The sequence below is a fragment of the Triticum aestivum genome, chromosome 5D (genome assembly GCF_018294505.1).
Source record: "Triticum aestivum cultivar Chinese Spring chromosome 5D, IWGSC CS RefSeq v2.1, whole genome shotgun sequence".
Classification (NCBI taxonomy): domain Eukaryota; kingdom Viridiplantae; phylum Streptophyta; class Magnoliopsida; order Poales; family Poaceae; genus Triticum; species Triticum aestivum.
Genome location: NC_057808.1, coordinates 564735169 through 564746965, shown reverse-complemented (window position 1 = coordinate 564746965; position 11797 = coordinate 564735169).

The window sequence follows — 11797 nt, the reverse complement described above, 5'->3', positions numbered from 1 at the left end:
AGTAAGCAAAACAACCTTGTAGTATTGCCTCCCAAACCAGTATCTAAAACCTCGGGGTGATCCAAATTGGAGCCGGTAAATGTAGCCATGGATACAAGTTTGGCCACGCATCGCTAAGTTTCCGCATACTCCTATTCTTGGTATCCCAGACACCAAGATCTTTCCGTAACATTGGGCCGTAATCGAAACAGTCGTCCGTTAGGTAGATGCAGTTTGGCTCGAAAGCCGGAAAGTCCTTTGTCGGAAGGCACACACGGAGTTAAGCCCAACAAACAGCGCATGGTCTCCAATGTCCCTTAGCTCGACCAGCTTTTGTCTGTCAATGTCAACCTTAAAGACTAGGAGTTCGTCCGTGGTGACCTCGTGAACAAGCCGATGTGGTAAGTCAATGCCTTCGCGAAGCAGTTGCGACGCATCAATCTCTTGGTCATTGGCATCAGCTTCACATAGTCCGGCTTCTTCGTCGCCATCTTCTGTCTCTAGCGCGGCTTGTAGCTTATTGTCGTTGTCATCTTTGTGGGCGAGATCCACACAATCTTTGAGCATTCTGTTCACCATGTCTTGGTAATTGTTGCGATACATGAGTGGGGTATTTGTGTGACTCCAGGTCCTCCAGACCTGCATGAGTTCACCTGATGGACCGAGGACATGGTACATGGTACAATCGGACAAACGTGCCACGCGATTCATGATCATGGTCACTGATGGTGAAGACTCACGGAGGTCTAAAGTACCAATAGAGCCATCCAGATACAAAACGTAGAACAAGCCATCCTTATCATTGTAAGAGTATTTAACCAAAAACTACCACATTTCACGGAAACGTGACAGAAAACTACCACTCTACGATTTTGTGCGGAAAACTACCACTTTTGTCTTAATCCGTGCCAAAAACTACCAACTCGCGAAACCGGCCGCTTCGTCCGCGCTAAGCACCAAACTGACCGGTTGGGCCCACGTTTCAGGTGCCACACTGGCGAACCGACCCCCGCCACGCGTTAACGGCCGTTAACGGCGCGTCCGCGGTCGGAACAGCGCCTGTCGGTCGGAACGGCTCAAGATCTGATCCATTCCCCTCTCGCGCTTCACTCTCTCCCTCCTCTCCCTGTGTCTGACCTAGGTTGCGGCCGCCATGGCGTCGGTGATTCCGGACGGGGGCGGCGGCGATATGGGTGGCGGCGCGGGCGGCGGCGACAGAGGCGGCGGTGGCACAAGTTTGGACGCTATTGGCTCATTCTCTGAAGTGGATAACTGGTTGGGGAGCAGCAGCTACGCGACGCAGGTAGGGTTGCAGCAGCCGGAGGCACCGGTCGCCCAGTCATCGCCGGCCCCTAGATGTTCTATGGGTGGAAGGTATGGAGAAAATCTTGCTTAAATGCACATGTTTTCTTCAATCTGGCAACTTAGTGAGAGTTTGTTTCTGTTTTCTTCAATCTGGCAACATGTTTAGTAAACTTTATTGCACCTCTAGTTGTGTCAATTTCAATTCAACTGATGAGCACATATTTGTGCAGTTTCGCTGACCAGAAGTGGGAGATAAGGTTTCATTTAGAAGGAAGAAACCCTGTGAAAAGGGATATATATATATACGAGACAGACATTTCTTTTCTTACTCTACAATCACTCATTGCTAGTGAATGTTATGGGGAGAGTGATTACATGTACTATGTGAAGGAGGAGGAAATTGGATCTGAAAGAGTAAAGTATTTAGGTAATGAAGTTAGTGTTCATGACATGTTGGAGTTTTTTCATCATGTCAAGGTTGTGAACATAAGGGTTGTGAGAGATGTTGAACCTGGAATTAGTACACAGGATAATCAGAATTACATGAACATTCAAGAGAGTTGCTGTGTGAAAAAGGTTGTGGAGCAATCTGAGCTTCAGAATCAGATAGATGATAGAAAGGCTCAGCTTGAGAGGAGCTGGATTCAAAGAGAGGCAGATTTGAACCACTTTGAAGGAGACACTGAAGTGTCTGAATTTTGTTCTGATGATTCAGTTCATTCAGATGGGAATGCTGAAGCTGTTCATGACCATGGTTATTACTAGCTTTATTTCTTTTTGTTCATGACCATGGTTATTAATTTACAATCAGGGTCTTCTTAAGGCTATAAATGAGGTGTTCCCTGATTCCCCTCAGAGATACTGCCTCAGGCACATATATGCAAATTTTCAGTCAGCTGGTTTCAGAGGAGCAGAACTAAAGAAGCTAGTAGATCAGGCTAGCTACTCATTCACCAAACATGGCCATGAATTAGCAATGGCAGAGCTTAAAGCAGAGTGTGAGGATGCCTGGAAGTGGCTTAAGAAAATTCCAAAGGAGACTTGGTGTAGGTCTGCAATGGATTACAATTGCAAAACTGATCTTTTTGTGAACAACCTTAGTGAGGTTTTCAACAAATGATCATTGATGTTAGGGCCAAACCAATTAGGACTATGTTTGAAGGAATTAGGACTAAGCAGATGATCAAAAGGCAGAAGACTAGGGAAAAGACAGAGACCAGCAGGTGGATGATCACACCCAACTATTCAGAGAAACTAGAGGAGAATAAGAAATTTGCCAAATTTTGTGAGGCACATAGGGCTGGTCCTGACATCTGGCAAGTGTCTAGTGGTGAAAATCAGTACTATGTGAACATAGCTACTAACTCATGTGACTGCAGGAGGTGGGACATGACAGGTGTGACATGTAGTCATGCAATAGCAGCAATGAGCAAACTTCACATGCACCCAGAGGACTATGTGCATGAATTTTTCAAAAAACCACTATATATTGAAGCATACAAAGACATAGTGTACCCTGTCCCTGGTCCTGAATTCTGGCATGACACCCATACTCAGGATATTGAGCCCCCAGTGTTCAAAGAAAAAGCAGGGAAGAAACAGACAGCTAGGAGAAAGGGCCAGTTTGAGGTGCCTGCACCAAAGGACACAAGCAGGATGGGAACAATTACATGCAGCAATTGTGGTCTACAGGGCCATAGATATACTAACTGTGGGAAAGCTCTAAAACCAAGTCTTGAGATGAGGAAGAACTTACACCGGGTCATTTAAAAATGTTGCATTCTTTGTTTAATTATTTAGGTCTGGTCTATTTACTAACTGATTTAATTCTGTCATGCAGGAGAATAGAGAAATTTTTAGGGGTTCCTCTAGTGCTACACATCCACCTCCACAACCACCACCTCAACACCAAACTTCACAGATGCCAGCCTCATCTGCTCCACCTCCTAAAGCAAATGAGGAACAGAAAAACAGCAGCAAATAAGAGAGGTTCAACATCAACAGTTTCAGCAGGAGTAGCCAGGTCTTCACCTGCACCTCTAACAGGATCAGCATCAACAAGAGCTCCAAGAGGATCAACATCAACAAGAACATTCAATGCACCAAGAAAATCCACTGAAGAACCAGGGATATTAGCAGGCAAGAGGAGGAGGAAACCTCCTAGCAAGTTTGCATCCTATTTCAATGCTAGTGGAAACTATTGAAACTCTGTTACTAAGTTTGTGTTCTGCTACTTAGTTTGATTGTATGGTACTAAGTTTGTGTTCTGCTACTAAATGTGTGTTGTGCTACTAGCCTGCTTAAATTCAGACATGTGAACTTGTGGACAATGTTGAATGTATGGTACTTATTTGTGCTCAATACCAATGGGCTAAGTGCTAGTGATTTGTTTTGATTGCTTAGTTTTTTTTTACTTTGCCATTTCTACAGTTTAGGTGCATGTTTTAATTGTTTTAATTTGTTTTGATTGTTTCACTTTGCCATTTCTACAGTTCAGAAGTTACTAACAAATTCATTTTAGAAAAGAAAACTCTGCATAAAAAAATTCTAGCCTGGGGCTCGAACCCAGGACTAGTTGGTTGTAACCATGCGTTCAATACCAATGGGATAGTTGTTTGACTAGCATCGGCCAAACTAATTATATTTTGTTAGCCACGTCCTCTGTTCAGCGTGCGTTGCGGCCGGCAGCGTGGTGACCGTGCGTTGAGTAACACCAGACGTTTCAGATTCTACGGCTTTAATACGTCTCCACCCACCACTCTCTCTGCCCACTCGCCGCTCGAACCGCCCACTCCACTTCCCCCTCTCTCCTGTCGAAATCGTCGCCGACAACCACCCCCACCGCCGTCGCCATGGACTGGCAGCTGGCGATCGAAGCTCTCGCCGGCAACAACCAGGAGATGCGCGTGCAGTACAGGGAGATCGCGTGCTGGTTCCCCAGTCTGGCAATGATGAGGAACCACGCCCGTGGCCTGGTGAAGGTGATGACAGCTGCTGAAAAGCAGCGTGCCTTCCCTGCCGGCCGCACCGTCCCGCCGGCGACCATTCTACTGTGGGCGATGCGCGAGGTGCAGCGCTCCCCGACCCAAGGCAACGCGCCCGATGGTGGATGTACCGCTCATGCACCACGCCGCCGGCCGCCGCGGATCACGTCACCGACGCCGTCCTCGCTCTCCCAGCCCCAATCAACAATGCCTACTGGGAGAGGCGCAATCCATGGGTCCTTGGGCCATCAGACGACTCTGACGGCTAGTCTTCTGACGACGAGTCCTCTGACGATGATGAGGACGAGTCCTCTGACGACTCTGACGACGAGGTGGATGAGGTCGTCGCCCTCTCCGACGACGAGCCTGAAGTGCAGCTGCTGCCTCCCGTCCTCGACGCCGTGGAGGGGGACAGGAACCTCCCAATCCACGTGGATGCGCTGCCGGAGGTCGCCGATCTCCCAGATGGCGTCGTCGTGAAGCAAGAAGAAGATGGCGGCGAGGAAGATGTGGTGGAGCCGGCGCTGGGCAAGAAGAAGAGGGCGGCCGTGACTGCGGTGCGCCGCTCCCAGCGCCTGAAGATGCTGAAGAAGAAGGACTGAAATGCTGCCTTCAGTTACTTCAGTGCAAAAAAATTCAGTTTCGTCCGTCCTGAACTTTCGTAAGTTCAGTTAGTTCCTCGGTTCAGTTTCGTCAGCACTATGTTCAGTTTGAAACCAGTACTATCTATGTATGCAGGCAATATGTTTAGTAGTACTTGCTATCTATGTCAGACTATGAATGCCAGTACTATCTATCTATGTCAGACTACTTGCTACTTGCTATCTATGTTAAGTTATTTGTCAGACTATCTAAGTTGGATATTGACAACACAGACTATGTAGCTTATCATTTCCAACTATGTGACTACTGTCAGTTATCCACACATAATATATGCAGAGTAAAACAGCCTCATCATAGATAAAACATTCTTACTTACTTAACTTAGCATGAGTACGCACTTAGCATAGTAGGTCTTAACATAAAAGTCATTACATCATAGATAAAACCAACTAGTTCTTAAACCATAACAGTACCTCCCTCCCTCATACCATCATTGTTCAGGTTCTGAAAGCACATGAAACTTTTCCAAAATATACACCTAACATGCATGACATTCCAAGGCTAGCTATATATATAGGCCTACTAATTACTTAACCCACACACCAAGCACTTCTCATTCATAATTGCCTTGATCCTCTCCAGCTTATCTTTGCTGGCATGCCCAGCATTGAGCAGATTAGCAATCAAATACTCCAGCTTCTTCTTCTCTTTCTTAAGTAGGTCCCTGTCCCCCTCCACTTCCTTCATGGCCTTCCTCATGTTCTGAATGATATCTGCTTGGCTTTGAAGAATGCACCTTTGCTCCTTGGTAAGCTTAAGCTTTTCCATACTTAACTCAATCTTTGCCTGATCCTCAAGTTGTTTCTTCTTCTCATTTAGTTCATTGATTGCCTGACTGGTATAGTCCATGTCATGAGACATCTTGCCATCTTGATAGTCAAAAATCTTGGATATATCTTCCACCAATTGGTTGTAGTTGTTTGACAGGAAATCAATTTCCTTCTTTAGCTTGGCCACCTCTTTCTCATGGGCTTGTTTGTCCTTCACCTTCCCCAAGTTCTGCTCATGGTACATGTCCCAAATCCTTGTTAGGCACCTTTGTAGAATCTCTGGCCAAGGACCATCCACCCACTCCACAACCCCACAGTTCACACCTACATCCTACAGAAGCAATTATTTATAATTAAGCACAAAGCACTTAGTAACAAACTTAGTACAGATAACTCAAGTCATAAAGTCATTTCATTTAACTGAAACCCTTTGTTTACATCAATATGCTCTCTGAATTATGCAAACATAATTCTTTCATACTAAGCACACAGCACCTAACTTAGCAGCAGAGATAAATTTAATTAACAACTATAGTTAGCAGCAGATATAAATTCAGTTAACTCTGTTCTTTTTCGGTTAACAGCTATATTCAATAATAGCTATATTCAGTTAACAGCTATATTCAGTTAACACCTAACAAATATATTCAGTTCACAGTAGACTAAAGATCTCTGTATAGTTAACACCTAACAAATATATTCAGTTAACTGTACACTAAAGATCTCTGCATGTAGGTGTTCTCAGGTTCAGTCATGTATTGAATTCAGTTAACTAAAGATCTACTTTCACATATAGCTTCCATATGTATGGCACTTTTAAGTTTCAGTTCTAAACTACAGCACACATCTCTGACCACATGCTGCACCACACATCTCCAGCAGCAAAACACATCACATACCACACATCTCCACCAGCAAAACAAGTAAGCGTGCAAGATTTAATACCTGCTGCACAGGACAACCCAGGAATCGCCTCCCTGTCAAAGCACCTTCAAAAGCTACCATCTTCTTCGGCCTCTGATGATGCATCATGCACGTCGGCTCAGATTCAGTGTAAAAACCACAGAAAGATGGATCCACCACACTGTCAGGGGTTTCCTGCAAAAGAAACTTGGGTTCAAACCAAAAGCAACTTCGAATCTCCAATTTGGATGAACTAACCCTAACCCTAACTCTGTTCCACCATTATGCACTTACAAAGAGCTAAGGATCCATTGAAACCATGCAGGTGTCCTCGTCCGAGCTCTCCTCGTCATTCCAGGATGGCATCCTCAACTTCTACCGGCAGCAATGGCCGCGGCGGCGACGGCGATAGGCTCAGAGCACAAGGGAAAGGGAGAGGATGAGGACGAGTGAGAGCGAGCGAGGAGGAAGAGGATGAGCGAGTGGCTGAGCTCGCTCTGACTTATTGGCCCACCGACAGGTGCCGTTCCGACCGCGGACGCGCCGTTAATGGCCGTTAACGCGCGGCGGGCATCGGTTGGCCAGCGTGGCACCTGAAACGTGGGCCCAACCGGTTAGTTTGGTGCTTAGCGCGGGCGAAGCGGCCGGTTTCGCGAGTTGGTAGTTTTTTGCCACGGATTAAGACAAAAGTGGTAGCACTGGTAGAAAAAAGCCCTTTAGTCCCGGTTCGCAACAGCCTTTAGTCCCGGCTGTGCAACCGGGACTAAATATGCGCGACTAAAGACCCCCCCTTTAGTCGCGCCTCTTACGGACCGCGACTAAAGGCTTTAGTCCCGGTTCTTGTGGCTGACCGGGACTAAAGGCCCGTCCACGTGGGCGCCCGTGGTCCATCGGGGCGGAGGACCTTTAGTCCCGGTTCTCGTGGCCAACCGGGACTAAAGGGCTCCTCCGCAGGTTTAGGGTTTTAGCCCCCCTAAACCTGGTTTCTTTTTAGTTTGGAGTGTTTTATTTCTTTTATATTATATTTTGTGTTTTATTTTAATTTTGATAAAGTTTCAGTACACATATTTTACGCTACTATATACATGCATATGAAATTTCAAACAAGAAGAATTCAAGAGGAATATATAATATATATTCAATCTCGGGTGACCATATACAACTTCGAACAAGTTTCCATACACAATTAGGATGGATGACCATATACAACTTCGTACAAGTTTCAATCTCGGGTATGCACATAAATTTCTTCGTCCTCGGTATAGTGTTCTCCTTTAGGATTGATGACTTCCCTCATGAAAAATCCTGCTAATTCTTCTTGAATTGGTCGGAAGCGAGCTTCTGGACTAAGCCTCCTCCGCAAGTTATCCGTCGCGTTCCGCACGCTATCCGATGCCTTCCGCTCTGTGGTGTGTCTCCGGATGTTCTCACAAACATAGTATCCACATAGATTGGTCCCCGGTGGCTGCTTATCCACATTAACTAACCTTCTGAAATCTAGCTCATGTTTGAATTCACCGACAATTTCTTCTGAGAACCGTCTCCAAACCCTACAGGGCAAAGAAAATTAAATGAATAAGGAAGTTATTAGTTACTTGATATTAGGAAATGAACGAAAGAGACCGATCGATATAGAGCTCAAATGATTGAAAATAATTACTTTTGCAGCATTTTTCTCATGTCGGCCCAACGCTTTGGATCCGAATCCATAGAGTCCATGATTAGAACTCTGGAGGTGTGAAGTTCAATATTTAGCAGAATCCAGTGGAACCTGCGGACACGTTACATGCACAGTCATGCATAACTCATCGATTAGACATACCATGCATGGAGTAAACAAAAGAGAATGGGCACAAGAGAGAAACACTCACCCAAAATGGTAAGGAAATAGAATATGACTTTTGAGTTGATGCTTTCTAAGAAACTTGTACAGGTCTTTCTCCATGTCTTCGGGGTGATGTTGTAACACATGTCCATTAACGATATGTGGGTCAATGAACCCAACATCATGGATGTTTCTTATTTTGCATTCCCAAATCTTCAATCTGCATAATAGCGTACGCAACAATATAGTTAGGACAATATATATATATATATAGTGCAGGCAATGAAGAACGAGATGAGGTAGAAATAAATCACTTACAGAACGTAGCAACTCAGCATAGATTTGTCGAGGTCACGCAGATTGAACAGCTGGAACAATTCACTCATATGAATTTCTACAGAGTACCGTTTGGTGTGATGCTCATCTGTAACATCCGCATAAACATATTCTTTGTCGGCCCATGTTATGAATTGCTTGTACCAACGTAGCAGATTTTGCATTTGTGGTGGTAGACTCTTTTCCCGCGCAGGCTCGACGAGAGGCCCATTCCGCACATATTGTAATGCTATCTCACATACCGGCGCATCCTCAAGGCCTAAGAAGGCACGAAGAGTCAAACCAATCTCGGACGCTTGTTTCATGGCACCCGGTACAGTCAATCCAAGTGCTGCCGCAGCTGCTATGATCTCGGGGTCCTCTTCCGGACCGGCTTTCACTATGAGCGGGGGGATCGATTGTTTCTTCTGCATCCCGAGCTGGTCAACTTGTTTCCCGCTTTTTTTACTTTCTTCTTTCTCCTCCTTCAGTATTTTTGCTTGCCTACGAAGTTCATGTCCATAGTCGTCAGGCATATTCAGCTCGGCTTGGGACGGTGTCGTCAAAAAATCCTTAGCCCACTTCTTTTGCTTCTCAGTGAATACTTGCTTGGGCTCAGGCTCTTTTTTCGCCTTCATATCCGCCTTCCATTTCTCATAATCAGCAGACGCGGCCAATTTGGTTTCAGCTTCACTAAGTTCCCCAGGCCTTGGGAGGAGAGGCTTCAGTGATGGCTCCGGTACCCTTGTGGTCTTAGGTACATAAGGGTCCGGGTTAATAGTCCAGGAGCGGGTTTCCTTGCTGTCCACCTGCTTCCGCTTCTTCGCCGGAGGTGGATTGGGGGGCGTCGTACCCGCCGGAGGAGGATTGGGGGGCGTCGTACCCGCCGGAGGTTGTGGATCGGGGGACGGCGTCGAATGGCGTGAAGGAGGTGTAGGTGAACCACCACGACCACCACCACCGCCACCACCGCCACCACCACCATCACCATCGAAGGGGGGTGGACTTGCTAGCCTTGGCGCCTCGCCTGGAAACACTATGTACTTCTTTTTCCATAGAATGAACTGGCGCTTGACATCTCCAAGTCTTCTCTCCCCTTCGGGTGTAGGTTTGTCAATCTCCAGGTCCTCAAACCCTTGGACTATGTCTTCCACCGTGACACGAGCATAGCCATATGCAATGGGGTTGTTGTGGTGGAGTGCTCCAGGTGTACAGGGTAAAGCACTGCCGCTAGCTACCTTCGTGGAAACGTTCCCCACGGGATAATGCAGATCACATTCTTTCATCTCCTTTACATCATCCCCGGGGTAGTGAGGCTCCGGTGCACGAATCTCGATCATCGGTGCACTAGCACCAGGCGGGGCATCCGTGGAAGCCACGCTGCTTCTCCGCTGCTGGCTTCCGCGATCCGCTTCATGATCTTCATGCGGCCCTGCAGCCGATTTTTCTTTCACTAGTTCATGCACGGTCTGCTTCAACTCATGGAGTTCCGATGCAAACTTCGTCATAAGATCTGCATCCCGGTCCGTCTTTCTCTTACGGCTTCTGTAACAGTACGGGTCATTGTCCTGGGAAAACCCTACTTTCCACGGAACTTTGCCTTTGCCTCGTACACGTCCTCCGTGTTCATCATTCCCGAGGGCTGTTGTCAGTGCGTCTTTCTCTCTGTTGAACTTGATCAAGCCCTCTTGAGCTTGGGTCATTGCGTCAATAAGGGCTTGGGTGGGAGCAAACTGTCTCTGCCGGTGAACACACACCCCTGTCTCCGGGTCTAGCGATCCCCCATGCCCGTACCACCAGCTTTTGGCCCTTGGGTCCCATCCCTCTGTACCTAGAGGGATTCCTCGCACCCTCAGGTCCTCCTCCATCTTCTGCCACCTAGGCTCCGAAAGGCGGTATCCTCCTGGCCCCATAATATGATGGAACTTTTTCTTACTCGCATTATCCTTATTTTTTTTTTGATATTTCCTTGAAATGCTCCGATTGTTTTTGCCTCACAAATTCTGGCCAATCATCTTTCAGTTTCTCATGTTGTCCATTGAAATCCGGAGTCTTGCCCTTGTTGACATAGTCACGGGTTAAATCTTTCTTGAAGTTCCGGAATGCTTCACCCATCTTCTGAAGAGCGAACTCTTTAACTAGCCTCCTCCTCTGACGTCCACCCGGAACCTCGTTACCGAATTCATCGACTTTGTTGTATTCCGGAGGTAGAATGAAATGTTCCATAAGCTTTCTCCAGCAATCCTTTTTCGTTCTCTTGTCGACAAAACTGAAACCAAGACGTGCCTTCTTTGGCTCCTTCCATTCCTGGACGGTGATCGGGACGTTGTCTCTAACAACGACTCCGCATTGGTTGATAAACTTTGAGGTGTGCTGTAGGGGCTTGCCGGTTTCACTGACAAACTCAATGGCATATGTTTCTCCTGTTTTCATCGCCTTGGATTTGCCACGCTTTGTCGTACTCGATCCGGAGGGCTAAAAAAAGAAAGAGAGTCGCGCGCGTTAATACATATGTATTCACATTTCAGTAAGTTTGTATCACGAGAGGCTCAATGTATATATATACCTCGCCGGAGGTGGTTGCTACTTGCAATTCGAGATCGTCGGTTGTTGACGGTTGACCTCTGTCGACAATGTCCGTTCCTTCACCTTCTTGATCATCGACAATCTCTGTTCCACCATCAAGGTTCAGATAAGAAGAGACTACATCCTCTTGTTGCTCATATTCTGAGCCCGGCACATAAGGAATCTCGTTGTTGATGATGCCCATTAAATAACGTTCAGCCTCCGGATCCCTAAGCGGCTCGGTTCTATCGTCCGCCATATGTCACTCCTGCATGTAGTAAAAATTCTTTAAGTATAAAGGAATTAAAAAATAAGATTAAGGGGACATAGAGGAGGAGGAATTAAAAAATAAGATTCTTTAAGTAAAAATTCTTTTTTTCTTCTTCTTCCTTTCTTCTTCCTCTTTCTTCTTTGTTTCTTCTTCTTCCTTTCTTCTTCCTCTTTCTTCTTCTTCCTTTCTTCTTCTTCCTTTTTCCTTTCTTCTTCTT